Below are 15,919 nucleotides of genomic sequence, written 5' to 3' on the forward strand. Positions count from 1 at the left end.
AGCCAAGAGGAGGTGCAAGGCAGAGTACGTACAAGGAGGCGGCACACAGCGGCGCCCCCGATACACAGAAGGCTGAGGATGAGCTTCGGGATACTGCTTCCAGCCCGATAAAGTATCAGGCGATGACAGAAACTCTAGGAAACGGTTGAACTTAAATGAGAACATCATTAATGCTGGATCTGAGATTAAAACTAAGACCGATCAGTTGATGCTGACAAACAAACCGCATGGAGGGGGACGATGAGTCTCCAACGAATAGTCAGGACAGCAAGAGAACAAGGAGGGATGGAGACAGTGGGAACAAATCATCTACATCGGCGGACCCCCTCGAGGGGTACTGCCGGGAGCAATGAATTACCTAATATGGAACTGCCGGGGGGTGGGGAACCGCCGGACAGTTCGAGATTTGTTGGCCCTTTCAAGGGTCAACCACCCCAAACCCTGTCTTCCTCTGCGAGACGAGGCAACCTGCTGTGAAAGTCAAGAAAATAAAGTGGGGACTTGGGCTCCAAGGTTTTGAAGGTGTGGATCCAGAAGGGAGAGGTGGAGGCCTTGCGCTCTTTTGGGACGAGGGCCTTCAAGTGATAGTAATAGAAGCATGCAAGAGATTCATAGATGTGAGAATTGTTGACCCAGCAGAAGGGAAGCAATGGCGTGCAACTTTTGTTTATGGTGAACCCAGATGGAGAATAGGAGACATATGTGGGATCACCTCACGAGATTGAGAGGTGTGTCGAGTGAGCCATGGGTAGTCTGTGGGGATTTCAATGAATGTATGTGGCAGCATGAACATTTGTCCTTTACGACCCGGAGCTCGTCACAAATGGAAGCCTTTCGGGACTGTTTGCAAGTGTGTGAACTAGTCGACATAGGGTTCTCAGGTTTGCCCTATACATACAACAACAATCAGTATGTAGCAAGGAATGTTCAAGTGCGACTTGATAGGGGGTGTGCGGATGAGCAATGGAGAGACATGTTCCCTACAGCAAAGGTGAAGCATCTCACTTCGCCTGCTTCGGATCACTGCCCTATTCTGCTTGAAGCATGTTCAGAGGAGCAAGCCAAGAGACACCGTAGCGCTTTTCGTTACGAGATAATGTGGGAGAGACATGCAGCGCTCCCGGAGGTCATTTCCAAGGCTTGGTCTAGAAGACGAGCACATAACCTAGGGGAGATAGCAGTCAACTTGAAGGACGTGATGAAGGACTTGCAAGAGTGGAGCAAGAAGAACGTCGGCCATGTTTCAAATGAAACTGAATCTCTGCATGCAGAATTAGCAGAGTTGCAGCTGCACAATGCGTAGAGATCTGTAATTTGTGAGAAGATGTATATGTTGGATGAGCTCCTCTATAGGGAGGACATGATGTGGTTACAAAGATCGTGCATTACTTAGCTCAAAGAGGGCGACCGAAACACTCAGTATTTCCATAGGAAAGCGATATGGTGGGCAAGGAAAAATGCAATTCGGCGCCTTCAAAGAGCGGATGGCTCGTGGTGTTAGGTACCTACTGAGATGGAGCTGATGGCTAGTTCATATTTTAAGGAACTATACATTAAGGATCCTACATTGAGCTCGGAGTCCTTGCTAGGGTGTATACAGCCCAAGGTAACACAACAAATGAATGATGCTCTTGATGCAGTTTACACGGAAAAGGAAGTGGCTGATGCCTTATTTCAGATTGGACCAATCAAAGCAACTGGTCCGGACGGCTTTCCGACTAGGTTTTTTGAGCGAAATTGGCAAGTTTTGAAGGAGGAGATCACCACGACGGTACTGGATTTCTTTGCCACAGGAACCATGCCACCGGGAGTTAATGAGACTGCAATTGTTTTAATCCCTAAGGCTGCGTCGCCGACGGACTTGAAGGATTTCAGACCAATAAGTATATGTAATGTCATTTATAAAGTGGTGTCCAAATGTATGGTCAACCGTCTTCGCCCCTTGTTGGCGGAGCTCATATCTGAAAATCAGAGTGCCTTCATACTAGAAAGGCTTATTACCGATAATACTCTTATAGCCTTTGAGTGTATCCATCATATTCAAACCTCGTCGTTGGAGCAATCTTATTGTGCTTACAAGTTGGATCTCTCAAAGGCATATGACCGGGTGGACTGGGATTTCTTGGAGAGTGCCCTTCTAAAGTGGGGATTCTCGGCGAATTGGGTGAACCGTGTAATGGTGTGTGTCAAATCAGTCAAGTACTCTGTCAAGTTTAATGGGAAGCTATTGGATCAATTTTCGCCCTCGCGAGGCCTTCGGTAGGGTGATTCCTTATCCCTTTTTCTCTTTTTATTTGTGGCTGATGCTTTGTCTGCTCTGTTACATAAAGCTATAAGAGAGGATGGGTTGGAAGCTATGAAAATATGCAGAAGGGCTCTGGCTATGTGACGCCCGGAGACCGATGCTCGAGTTTCCTTCCATTTATTTTAGTTGTTGCCGTGTGTTTTTGTGTTTGTTGCACTGTCATATTTATTTTGCATATTTTATTCCTCTATGTTGTTGCCATGAGCATCATGTGCATTGCACTCATCCTTGTGTTACATGTCACTTTCATGTTGTGTGTGCATCAACCCTTGCTATCTCTCTCTCAAGCCATGCCATGTATCATCACCTCTCCCTTCTTTCTTTCTCCATGTTTTTGTAAGTGACATTATTCTCTCCTCTATTAATGTTCATTTATTTCCTGATGATCTTACTTCATGCCTTATACCTCTCTGTCAAATATCATCCATTTTGGAGTTGTCTTGGTTGGGTTCAAAAATGGCTCAAGTTTGAATTTAATTCAAACTTGGATTATTTTTCTATCTATAAAATTGCCAAGCCAATTTATTAGAATGGTGCATAATTCCAGCATTCCTGAGATATTTGTATTCCAGCCTACTCCCTCTCCAAAGTCCCTGTGATTTTCTCTTTGTTTTCTGCCTGAAGAAATTCGAAGATAAGAAACTGAGCCTGGGAGAGGGAGCAGCAGTGCAGCCCAACCACCGCTGCAGCCCAGCAGCAGCCACCTTAGCCCAGTCCGCGCCTGGCCTTTCTCCTCTTCCCCATGGTAAATTTTGCTCAATGCACTCCGTTGGGCCCGCCTGTCATCCCCTCAACCCTCGTTTTTCTTCCACCTCCAGTCGCTTTCCTCTCTCTCGGTAAAACAGAGCACCACGCCACACATGGCCACCGTGGACGCCCGAGCTCCACGTCCGCCCTTCCCCCTTCCTATTTAACCCTCGTTGCGATCCCTAGGGTTCCCTCTCTCCTCCTCTTTCCCTCCTCCGTGCCGCCGCTCCAGGGAGGCTCTCCCTCACGTCTCCTTGCTCCTGCCTTGAGTAGCACCCGAACGCCATGGCTGGCCAGGCAAGGAGCTCGCTGCCGGCCTGACGCTTCCCTTCGACCTCCAAGACGCCCGCGAGAACCGCAGCGAGCCGCTGGTTCCGTTCCGCTGCAAGGCGAGCCCAAGACCGCCTCCACGATGTCCTCTTCTTCCCCTACGTCTTCTTCTTCCCGCCAAGTCCCTCTTCTTCCCCTGCGTCCTCTACTTCACGCCGGGAGCCAATGCATGCGCCACAAGGATCTTCTTCCCCGACATCGTCTTCTTCGACTACAAGAAGGCCAGGAGCCAGACAGGCCCAAGGCCGATGCGATCGTCTTCCTCTACGACCTCTTCTTCCCTATGTTCTCTGCTTCACGTACACCGGCGATCTGCGGGCCCCCAAGCCGTCTTCACTGCTTCTCCGACCGCCCTGCCAATGAATTCGAGCCCCTCGTGAGCTCCTCTCGCAAACCCCTCCTTGTACCTTGTCAAATCCGTGCATGTAGGCTTCGCCCCGGTCAAGATTGTGCACGACCACCACGAACGAGTTTATGAAGCTTCGGTTGTTTTCTTTCGCGAGCCCGTGGTCTGTTCCTGCGCGAGCACACCCACACATAATGCGCAGCTCGCTTCCTGCACGCCCTCCGCTACTCTGCCTCGGAAGCCGCCGCTGCTACTGCCCGCAAGCGCTCGCCGGAGTTCTGGTTCCTCCGGGCGTCCATGGAGTTCCAGGACTGAGCCTCAATTTATAACTAGCCGCGCCCCTGCATTCTGGACACACAGAGTTTCAGCCTAGTGGCTAGGGGCACTCGATTATAGCCAGGGGATCTGGGGTTCGAATCCCAGATACACCCGTTTTTCCTTTCCCCTCTGTTCTATTTAATTTTTTCACACCCACTCAGCCATTTGGGCCTCTTTCACTCCCGGGCCGCTGCACTGTGTTGCAATCCGGCCCACGTAGGTTTTTATTTCCTTCTCTGGTTTTAGTATTTTCCCAGTGTATGCATAATTCCAGGAATGCCACTCTTTTGTATTGTTAATAACTAAATATGCTTGCATCCAAATTAAACAAACTATATATGTAAAATGCTTAGAATTTAATGTAGTTCAATAATTTTCAACTTTCATCCATGTTTGAAATGTTTAAATAGCTGTTTGTTTTAATTTGCTTAAATAACTTGTTAAAATGATTTATTTCATAACTAAATAACCGTAGCTCCAAATGTAACAAACTTTATATGTAAATGGGGTAGAAAAATGCCTAGTTTAACATGGTGTACATGCTTTGCATGTGTAACAACTCTAAAATTATGTTTAGGACAGAACAGTACCAAACCTTAAAAAAATTGCACATGAGGAGTTTCCAGACTTGTTGCTTGTTGTTCCGGCCTCATTTAAACTTGCCTAGATAGATAGTTTCATTATGCTTCATCTCTTGCCATGTTTAACAACATTTAATATGGTTGGGTACATAAACAAGATCGAAACTAAATAACTTGAATGTGGTGTTTCGTCAATATGCAACGAAGTTGCATATTAAGCTCCACTTAATTTGTAGGATTGCTTGTGCACTTTGCCATGCCATGCTTCTTTAAACCGGGCATGCATCATACTTGGTTGTGCATCATGCCATGTTCACGTGGTGGTTATTTACTATGTTGTTTGCTTCTTTCTGGTGTTGCTTCTTCGGGTTGGTTCCGATAACGTTGCATTTGTGAGGATTCGTTCTACTACGTCCGTTTGTCTTCTTCATGGACTCGTTCTTCTTCCTTGCGGGATCTCAGGTAAGATGACCATACCCTCGAAATCACTTCTATCTTTGCTTGCTAGTTGCTCGCTCTTTTGCTATGCCTATGTTGCGATACCTACCACTTGCTTAATCATGCCTCCCATATTGTTAAGCCAAGCCTCTAACCCACCTTGTCCTAGCAAACTATTGTTTGGCTATGTTACCACTTTGCTCAGTCCCTCTTATAGCGTTGTTAGTTGCAGGTGAAGATTGGAGTTTGTTCCTTATTGGAACATGGATATTTTGTTGGGATATCACAATATCTCTTATTTAATTAATGCATCTATATACTTGGTAAAGGGTGGAAGGCTCGGCCTTATGCCTGGTGTTTTGTTCCACTCTTGCCGCCCTAGTTTCCGTCATATCGGTGTTATGTTCCCGGATTTTGCGTTCCTTACACGGTTGGGTTATAGTGGGAACCCCTTGACAGTTCGCTTAATAAAACTCCTCCAGCAAGGCTCAACCTTGGTTTTACCATTCGTCACCTAGCCTTTTTCCCTTGGGAGTCGCGCATCCCGAGGGTCATCTTTATTTTAAACCCTCGGGCCAGTGCTTGTCTAAGTGTTGGTCCAACCCAGAGCACCGTGCAGGGCCGTCCCTTGGCAACTAGGGTTACGTTGGCTCCCGTACGCTTAGCTTATCCGGTGTGCCCTGAGAACGAGATATGTGCAGCTCCTATCGGGATTTGTCGGCACAGCGGGTGGTCTTGCTGGACTTGTTTTACCATTGTCGAGGATGTCTTGTAACCGGGATGCCGAGTTTGATCGGATTGTCTTGGGAGAAGGAATATCCTTCGTTGACCGTGAGAGCTTGTGATGGGCTAAGTTGGGACTCCCCTGCAGGGATTTGAATTTTCGAAAGTCGTGCCCGCGGTTATGGGCAGATGGGAATTTTTTAATGTCCGGTTGTAGAAAACCTGAAACTTAACTTAATTAAAATGCACCAACCGCGTGTGTAACCGTGATGGTATCTTCTCGGCGGAGTCCGGGAAGTGAACACGGTGTTGGAGTTATGCTTGACGTAGGTTGTTCTAGGATCACTTCTTGATCATAGTTGTTCGACAGTGCTTTTGCCTTCTCTTCTTGCTCTCATTTGCGCATGTTAGCCACCAAATATGCTAGTCACTTGTTGCAGCTCCACCTCATACCTTTTAGCCTTCCTATAAGCTTAAATAATCTTGATTGCGAGGGTGTGAGATTGCTGAGTCCCCGTGACTCACAGATACTTCCAAAACCAGCTTGCAGGTGCCGTTGAACCATGCAGGTGACGCAACCAAGCTCAAGGAGGAGCTCGATGAAGATTGTGTTCGCTATGTTGTTCAGTTTCCAGTTGATCAGTAGAGGAGCCCAGTTGGGACGATCGGGGATCTGTGCAGCATTTGGGGTAGTCTTCTTTTATTTTGGTTCCGTAGTCGGATCTTGATTGTATCTGGATGATGTAATGCTTTATTCATGTATTGTGTGAAGTGGCGATTGTAAGCCAACTATGTATCTCTTTCCCTTATGTATTACATGGGTTGTGTGAAGATTACTTCACTTGCGACATTGCTTTCAATGCGGTTATGCCTCTAAGTCATGCTTCGACACGTGGGAGATATAGCCGCATCGAGGGCGTTACAGGCTATCTCTCACCTTCTGTTCGCAGATGATACTCTCCTATTTTTCCGGGCAAGACCCGACCAATCAGTAATTATCAAAAAGGTGTTGAACACGTATGCAGCGGCGACGGGACAACTCATCAACCCGGCCATGTGCTCCATCTTGTTTGCTGACAAGTGTCAAAGGTTGGTGTCTGAGGAAATCAAACACATTTTGGAAATTACTCAGGAGGTATTTGTGCCAAAATATCTGGGACTACCGGTCCCAGAGGGAAGGATACATAAAGGTTTGTTACAACCTCTACTAGCAAAATTAGCTAAGAGGTTAGTGGACTGGAGCGAGAGGTATATGTCCATGGCCAGCAAGGAAATATTGATAAAGGCAGTAGCGCAGGCTATTCCTACTTATGTTATGGGTGTTTTCAAATTACCTTTGTCAGTGTGCGATGACTTGTCTAAGCTCATTAGACAATACTGGTGGGGAGTGGACGAAGGCAAGAGAAAAATGGCGTGGCTAGCATGGGATAAAATGGTCCTACCAAAGTCGATGGGTGGCATGGGATTCAAGGACATGCGTGCTTTTAACCAAGCTCTTCTGGCCAAGCAAGCTTGGAGATTGATCTCACATCCAGAAAGTTTGGTTGGAAGGTTGCTCAGTGCAAAATATTACCCCACAGGTAACTTGGTGGATAATGTATTTACAGGAAACACATCGGCTATATGGCATGGTATTGAGCATGGTCTGGAACTAGTTAAACGTGGAATGATATGGCGTGTGGGAAACGGGAGCAAGATTAGAACATGGAGGGATCCATGGATCCCAAGAGGCCTTCTCTAAGACCAATTTCGCCAAAAGGGAGATGCAGACTGAACAAAGTCTCGGATTTCCTAAATAACGGTGTTTGGAATGTCGAGTTGCTTAGCAGATTCTTTATGCCAGCAGAGGTACAGATAATCAGAAATATCTGAACATCACCAAGTGAGCAAAGTGACTTCCTAGCTTGGTTTCCGGGCAAATTTGGGCAGTTTTCAGTGAAGACGACCTATCATCTGGCCATGCAGGATCATGTACTGCAGTATGCTCCTGGTGCATGCAACGCGCGGCCTGACGGCGATCGCTCACTCTGGAATTTGGTGTGGCAGGCCAAGGTTCCCCCCAAGATGCGCTCCTTTGCATGGCGTGTGATTGTTGGTGCCTTACCAACGAACACATGCATGTTGCGGCGGCACGTCGCTGTCTCAGGTGACTGCCGTCTATGCGGAGAGCCGAACGATGACTCTTTCCATGCATTAATCGTTTGCCCATGTTCAGTTTAGTTGTGCGATATGATGAGACAAGTATGGCCGCTTCCAAGCAGATATAAGCTCATCTACTCTGGTGATGAGTGGATGTTCAATATCTTGTTGTTGGAGATGGAAGAAGTTAGATTTATGATCATCATGTTATTGTGGCGTACCTGGAGTCTAACAAATGATGTGCTACATGGTACATTAGCTCCTCCCACAGAAATATCTAAAACCTTTTTGTGCAGCTATTGATCCTCTTATAACCAGGCGCAAAAGTACTCGGTTGAAGATATTGTTAAAGGAAAAATGCCAGTGCTGGAGTTTCCGGTCAGAACAACTACTGTCAGCAAGGAAATTCTACCATGGCCCAAACCACCAGTTGGGTGGGTTGCTCTTTCCACTAATGGATCATTCGTTCAAGATACATGATTAGAAGGGACAGGCATGGTCCTGAGAGATTTAGAAGGAACAGTTATCTTCTCTGCATACAGGCAATTGTTTCATTGCAAAGATGTGTGCCATACTGGAGGGCCTATCTCTCAGTTTTCAAAGGTCAGATTCACCGGTTATGATTCAATCTGACTGCTCTATATTGATTGATGCATTGACTGATGAATCTTTGGATAAATCTGCTCATGGACATCTCATACTGGAAATTAAGAAGCTCCTGGAGATGCGTCGTTTTATTCCGAGAAAATGGATCGTAATCAAAATAGTGTTGCTCATTGTCTAGCTAATATAGGTCGTACTGGAGGTAGCACCGCCTATTGGTTGCACCGAGTTCCAGACAGTGTTTCAAGCTTTGTATTAGCGGACTGTAACACTATACAAGAGGAATAAAATACCCGTTTGCCCCGCAAAAAAGGGCATTTACCTCGTGGTTTTCTTTAGCGGACTATCGGTATGTTCCATGTGACCATTTATACTCTCTATTTGAATATATATTCACAAATGACAACAGTAAATTGTGTGAACTACAAAGCCATTTTTATCTTACAGTGTCTTCTAGGACGTTTGGATGGTTTTTTGTATGGCTATACTTTTGTCGGCAGCATGGTGAGTTTGGCTTTGTAATTGGCATCATTCTATGACTTCTATTGTCATACCTCAAGTTTATTTCATTACATTATATATTAGTTGACTTTGAAATTATTATTTTATTTAAAAAAGGCAAAAGAATTGCCATTTTCATTGATTAAGAAGAAGAGAGTTGCCCGGTTAATTAGAGGGAAACCGGGCGAAAACCTAAATTACAAACCCAACATGGGGCACACACGGACTGTTGGGGAACGTAGCATGAAATTTCAAAAAAATTCCTACGATCATGCAAGATCTATCTAGGAGATACATAGCAACGAGAGGGGAAGAGTGTGTCCACGTACCCTCATAGAGGGAAAGCGTTAGCTTAACGCGGTTGATGTAGTTGAACGTCTTCTCGATTCAACCGATCAAGCACCGAACGTACGACACCTCCGAGTTCTGCACACGTTCAGCTCGATGACGTCCCTCGAAATCTTGGTCCAGCAAAGTGTCTAGGGAGAGTTTCATCAGAATGATGGTGTGGTGACAGTGATGGTGAAGTGATCCGCGCAGGGCTTTGCCTAGGCACTACGACAATATGACCGAAGGAGTAACCGGTGGAGGGGGGCACCACACACGGCTAAGAACAATTGATGTGCCTTAGAGGTGCCCCCCGCCACCGTATATAAAGGAGGGAGAGGGAAAGATGCCGACCTAGGGGCGCTCCAAGTGGGAGGAGTCCCACTTGGGCTCCTAGTCCAATTCGGCCCCCTTCCTTTTATCAGAGGGGGAAAGGGGGAAGGAGAGGGAGAAGGAGAAGGAAAGGGGGGCCGCACCCCCTCCCCTAGTCCAATTCGGACTTCTCCCTTGGGGGGGCACCCTTGTGGGCTGCCTTGCCTCCCTCTTATGGCCCATAGGGCCCATATCTTCCCCCGGGGGATTCCGATAACCCTCCGGTACTCCGATACGTACCCGATACATTCTGAAACACTTTTGGTGTCCGAATACTATCATACAATATATCAATCTTTACCTCTCGACCATTTCGAGACTCCTCGTTATGTCCGTGATCTCATCTGGGACTCCGAACAATCTTCGGTCACCAAAACACATAACTCATAATACAAAATCGTCATCAAACTTTAAGCGTGCGGACCCTATGAGTTCGAGAACTATGTAGACATGACTGAGACACATCTCCGGTCAATAACCAACATCGGAACTTGGATGCTCATATTGGTTCCTACATATTCTACGAAGATCTTTATCGGTCAAACCGCAATGACAACATACGCCATTCCCTTTGTCATCGGTATGTTACTTGCCCGAGATTCGATCGTCGGTATCTTCATACCTAGTTCAATCTCGTTACCGGCAAGTCTCTTTACTCGTTCCACAATACATCATCCCGCAACTAACTCATTAGTCACATTGCTTGCAAGGCTTATCATGAAGTGTATTGCCGAGAGGGCCTAGAGATACCTCTCCGATACTCGGAGTGACAAATCCTAATCTTGATCTATGCCAACCCAACAAACATCTTCGGAGATACTTGTAGAGCATCTTTATGATCACCCAGTTATGTTGTGACGTTTGATAGCACACAAGGTATTCCTCCGGTTTTCTGGAGTTGCATAATCTCATAGTCAAAGGAATATGTATAAGTCATGAAGAAAGCAATAACAATAAAACTTAATGATCATTATGCTAAGCTAACGGATGGGTCTTGTCCATCACATAATTCTCCTAATGATGTGATCCCGTTCATCAAATGACAACACATGTCTATGGTCAGGAAACTTAACCATCTTTGATTAACGAGCTAGTCTAGTAGAGGCATACTAGGGACACTGTGTTTTGTCTATGTATTCACACATGTATCAAGTTTCCGGATAATACAATTATAGCATGAATAATAAACATTTATCATGATATAAGGAAATATAAATAAAAACTTTATTATTGCCTCTAGGGCATATTTCCTTCACAGACGACCTGGCCACACACAAGATCATAGCACAATCAGCGACACAACCATCGAAAGGTAGCACCAAACAACAAATCAACGCCAAACAGTCGACCCCAGCATCGAGGACATGGAAGCTCCGATTTTACTAACGAGCATCACAGGAGAGAGTTGCAAGCCTCGCACCGATCAAGTCCAGCGTAACACCCGAAGAGCACCGCTCGCCGAAAACCGCTCTCATAGAGCCATCGTTGCCGCAGTGGCCCCGCCACCCGCAGCTCCGACTTCTTTGTCACAGCCAGAAACCAGCAAAGGCACACCCATTGGCGCACCGGACCTTCAACATCATAAGAACTAGCCACGACCCGACTCTTCTCGCGACCATCGTCGTTGCCACACACGTCGCAACGGCACGCTAACCTCATCGCCGGTCGGGCACCTGCCGACCGCAATGTAGTGCACCTCCAGCCTGTAGGAAGCACAAATGGGACCAAAATCTCCAAGGTGGCGCACCCAAGAGGGAATACGATGTTCAATACATCACCACAACCTGATCCAACCAGGAATCATGGCTTCCACCCGAAGATCTTGACCCGAAAGCAAAGGATGCCCAAATCACCTCGACGGTGCCTCCAAGAAAGAATGCAAAGCCCACTGGCGCCGCCACCGGCGGCGCAAGCACTGGCCAGGCTTTCACCCGGATCATCAACACCATCACTCACACGCGGTCGTCCGGTGTCAACCAGCACCTCCATTGACCCGTGCACCCCTGCACAGCAACATCGCCATGACCAGGCAGTGATACGTCCATTTTGCGTCATGTTTTCTTACTGTTAATGTTTTTATCCATAATAATGCTTTTTGGAGTAATTCTAATGCCTTTTCTCTCATAATATGCAAGGTATACACAAAGAGGGAGAATTCCGGCAGCTGGAAATCTGGACCTGAAAAAGCTACGCGAGGCTAGCTATTCTACACAACTCAAATAAGCTGAAACTTAACAAGGATTTTTTATGGAATATTTAAGAAATATTGGAGGAAATAACTACCAGAGGGGGCCTACCAGGTGGGCACAACCCACCTGGACGCCCTGGTGGGTTTTGCTCACCCAGGCCCACCTTCGGTGCCCATCTTCTAGTATATAGGTCATTTTGACCTAGAAAAAATAAGGAGAGGACTTTCGGGACGGAGCGCCGCCGCCTCGAGGCGGAACTTGGGCAGGAGCACTTTTGCCCTCCGGGGAGCGATTCCGCCGAGGGAACTTCCCTCCTGGAAGGGGAAATCATCGTCATCATCATCACCAACAACTCTCCCATCTTGGGGAGGGAAATCTCCATCAACATCTTCAACAACACCATCTCATCTCAAACCCTAGTCCATCTCTTGTGTTCAATCTTGTTACCGGAACTGTAGATTGGTGCTTGTGGGTGACTAGTATTGTTGATTAACATCTTGTAGTTGATTACTATATGGTTTATTTGGTGGAAGATTATATGTTCAGATCCAATATGCTATTTAATACTCCTTTGATCATGAGCATGTTTATCATTTGTGAGTAGTTACTTTTGTTTTTGAGGTCATGGGAGAAATCATGTTGCAAGTAATCATGTGAACTTGATATGTGTTCGATATTTTGATAGTATGTATGTTGTGATTCCCTTAGTGGTGTCATGTGAACGTTGACTACATGACACTTCATCATATTTGGGCCTAAGAGAATGCATTGTGGAGTAGCAATTAGATGATGGGTTGCGAGAGTGACAGAAGATTAAACCCCAGTTTATGCACTATTTCGTAAGGGACCGATTGGATCCAAAAGTTTAATGCTATGGTTAGAATTTATTCTTAATACTTTTCTCATAGTTGCGGATGCTTGCGGGAGGGTTAATCATAAGTAGGAGGTTTGTTCAAGTAAGAACAACACCTAAACACCGGTCCACCCACATATCAAATTATGAAAGTAGCAAACACAAATCGAACCAACATGATGAAAGTGACTAGATGAAATTCCCGTGTACCCTCAAGAACACTTTGCTTATCATAAGAAACCGTTTTGGCATGTCCTTTGTCTCAAAAGGATTGGGCTACCTTGCTGGACTTTTGTTACTACTATCGTTACTTGCTTGTTACAAATTATCTTGCTATCAAACTACTCCGCTACTTACAATTTCAGCACTTGCAGAAATTACCTTGTTGAAAATCACTTGTCATTTCCTTCTACTCCTCGTTGGGTTCGACACTCTTACTTATCGAAAAGATCTACAATTGATCCCCTATACTTGTGGGTCATCAAGACTATTTTCTGGTGCCGTTGCCAGGGAGTGAAGCGTCTTTGGTAAGTGGAATTTGGTAAGGAAACATTTATATAGTGTGCTGAAATTTATTGTCACTTGTTACTATGGAAAACAATCATTTGAGGGGTTTGTTTGGGGTATCTTCACCTCATATGAAACCACAATTAGCTACCCCTAAACCTACTACACCTACTAAAAATATTGAATATGAAATTCCTTCGGGTATGATAGAACAACTGCTAGCTAATCCTTATGCAGGAGATGGAACCGAACATCCTGATATGCACTTGATATGTGTAGAACAAATTTTTGGATTGTTCAAGCTTGCAAGATTACCCAGGGATGAAGTTATGAAGAAGGTTTTTCCCTTTATCTTTGAAGGGGAAAGCATTGGCATGGTATAGGCTATGCGATGATGTTGGATCTTGGAATTGGAATCGTTTGAAATTGGAGTTCCACCAAAAAAATATCCTATGCAACTAGTTCATCGTGATCGGAATTATATATATAATTTTTGGCCTCGTGAAGGAGAAAGTATTGCTCTAGGGGGGCGGGGAGTTAGATTGATTGTACAGAGTCCTTTTATATGGGAGAGTTAGATTGATTAAACAAAGTCCCATTCACCTCATCAGCCATCGAATCAAGTGCGAAGTGATTTGTGCATCCCAGCTAACGAATTTTCCCGGCAAAGCGATCAATAATGGCTATTTTCATCTCTTTCTAGGGGGGCGGGGAGTTAGATTGATTATACAGAGTCTCATTCACCTCATGAACTATCGAATCAAGTACGTCGTGATTTGTGCATCCCAGCAAACGAATTTTCCCAGCAAAGCGATTAGTCGTGGCTATTTTCTTCTTTTTCTAGGGGACGGGTGATGTCTACTACGAAAATTTATCCTTGTAGACGTTGTTGGCCTCCAAGTGCAGATTTTTGTAGGACAGCAGCAAATTTCCCTCAAGTGGATGACCTAAGGTTTATCAATCCATGGGAGGCGTAGGATGAAGATGGTCTCCCTCAAGCAACCATGCAACCAAATAATAAAGAGTCTCTTATGTCCCCAACACACCCAATACAATGGTAAATTGTATAGGTGCACTAGTTCGGCAAAGAGATAGTGATACAAGTGCAATATGGATGGTAGATAAAGATTTTTCTAATCTAAAAATATAAAAACAGCAAGGTAGCAAGTGGTAAAAGTGAGCGAAAACGGTATTGCAATGCTTAGAAACAAGGCCTAGGGTTCATACTTTCACTAGTGCAAGTTCTCTCAACAATGATAACATAATTAGATCATATCACAATGCCTCAACATGCAACAAAGAGTCACTCCAAAGTCACTAATAGCGGAGAATAAACGAAGAGATTATTGTAGGGTACGAAACCACCTCAAAGTTATTCTTTCTGATCGATCTATTGGGATATTCCTATAAGTGTCACAAACAACCCTAGAGTGAAGGAAATATGCCCTAGAGGAAATAATAATGTTATTATTTTATTTCCTTATATCATGATAAATGTTTATTATTCATGCTAGAATTGTATTATCCGGAAACATAATACTTGTGTGAATACATAGACAAACCAAACGTCACTAGTATGCCTCTACTTGACTAGCTCGTTAATCGAAGATGGTTATGTTTCCTAACCATAGACATGTGTTGTCATTTGATTAATGGGATCACATCATTAGGAGAATGATATGATTGACATGACCCATTCCATTAGCTTAGCACCCGATCGTTTAGTATGTTGCTATTGCTTTCTTCATGACTTATACATGTTCCTATGACTATGAGATTATGCAACTCCCGTTTGCCGGAGGAACACTTTGTGTGCTACCAAACGTCACAACGTAACTGGGTGATTATAAAGGAGCTCTACAGGTGTCTCCAAAGGTACATGTTGGCTTGGCGTATTTCGAGATTAGGATTTGTCACTCCGATTGTCGGAGAGGTATCTCTAGGCCCTCTCGGTAATGCACATCACATAAGCCTTGCAAGCATTACAACTAATGAGTTAGTTGCAAGATGATGTATTACGAAACGAGTAAAGAGACTTGCCGGTAACGAGATTGAACTAGGTATTGAGATACCGACGATCGAATCTCGGGCAAGTAACATACCGATGACAAAGGGAACAACGTATGTTGTTATGCGGTCTGACCGATAAAGATCTTCGTAGAATATGTGGGAGCCAATATGAGCATCCAGGTTCCGCTATTGGTTATTGACCGGAGACGTGTCTCGGTCATGTCTACATTATTCTCGAACCCGTAGGGTCCGCACGCTTAAGGTTTCGATAACAGTTATATTATGAGTTTATGCATTTTTTATGTACCAAAGATTTGTTCGGAGTCCCGGATGTGATCACGGACATGACGAGGAGTCTTGAAATGGTCGAGACATAAAGATTGATATATTGGAAGCCTATATTTGGATATCGGAAGTGTTCCAGGTGAAAGCAGGATTTTACCGGAGTACCGAGAGGTTACCGGAACCCCCCGGGAGGTATAGGGGCCTTAGTGGGCTTTAGTGGAAGAGAGGAGAGGTGGCCAGGGCTGGGCCGCGCGCCCCTCCACCCTTGTTCGAATAGGACAAGGAGAGGGGGCGGCGCCCCCCCCTTCCTTCTCTCTCTCCTCTTTCCCCCTCCTGAATCCTATT

Source organism: Triticum dicoccoides, chromosome 2A, assembly GCF_002162155.2.
Source record: "Triticum dicoccoides isolate Atlit2015 ecotype Zavitan chromosome 2A, WEW_v2.0, whole genome shotgun sequence".
NCBI lineage: Eukaryota > Viridiplantae > Streptophyta > Magnoliopsida > Poales > Poaceae > Triticum > Triticum dicoccoides.